Source organism: Ptychodera flava, chromosome 22, assembly GCF_041260155.1.
Source record: "Ptychodera flava strain L36383 chromosome 22, AS_Pfla_20210202, whole genome shotgun sequence".
NCBI lineage: Eukaryota > Metazoa > Hemichordata > Enteropneusta > Ptychoderidae > Ptychodera > Ptychodera flava.
The window spans coordinates 16,181,743-16,182,851 of record NC_091949.1 but is presented as its reverse complement, the minus strand read 5'-3'; positions in this window follow the sequence as shown (position 1 = coordinate 16,182,851).

Genomic DNA, 1,109 nt, shown 5'->3' with positions numbered 1-1,109 from the left:
AAGGAATAAACCATTTGACACGGGGGTTGTTTAACAACAACGCAAAACATAAATGTTTATGCATTTTGTTTGGATCTCAGCTAGTTAGGGGGTCGTCGATTATATCGACTTTATACTTATAGTCACGCAGGCAAACTGCTCCACGGTTAAGTGAAGAGGGTGTTATATATCGAGTCGTTTTCTGTAGTTTAAATTGCTACAAGAATTTCAAAAAATTATCGTGAAATCAGTGCGCATTAGGACACCAAACTGAATAAAATACGCTGCGCATACCAGGCATACTCAAGTCCTTATGATTAACTAGGGCCAACCGACACTCAAGTGTCCTGCGATTTACCCGTGTACCATGACCTAAAGTAAACGGTCATAGAATTTGTACACACGCATTGTCCCGAACAAGGAAGGGTGTACAAAAGACACAAAGGCTATGGTAGCGAGCTAACCGAAGCTTCGCTGTGCACGTGTTCCGCTATCTTCGTGTCGACCTTTGTACAGCACGTATATCTGCTTCTGGCTCTCTGTGTGTAAGTTGTCCACGAGTTCATATGAGCGAACTGGGAGTCACGTGACTGTTGATTCCTTACGTCTCATTCAAAGTACCTTGGTCGAGAATAGTGATACAGCAGGTAAAACCCACTGCACTGACATTTCCTGCATGGATTAACCCGGGGGATTAACAACTTTCAAGGCCACTCCGACTCTAACAAAACTTTTGCAGGTAGGGTCAACTGTTTATTTTGTTGAGAGCAGAGATATTTTGCGGACTAGTGAGTATTCGGTTACACTGTTGGGGAGGAGATGTTCCATTTCATGAGGAAATTTATTGTTACTACTTAAAGTCTTTGAAAACTAAAATTGTCCCGACAGGTTCCTCGTTATGTTATATCCCTATCATTATAAAATAATAGAGGCAAGACGGAAAACGTTTTGTAAACATCGTGTGAGGAAATCAACATTTGTACTCGATCTATTTCCATTTCACCCTACGAATTATTTGTAGCAAGAGAAAAATTTCCTTTTGTTTAGTTAGAGTTGTATTTCTCCATCTATTCTACTTCTTAAATTAAAAGTTTATCAACGAAGTCAATGATAAGACGGTCTACTGGTGT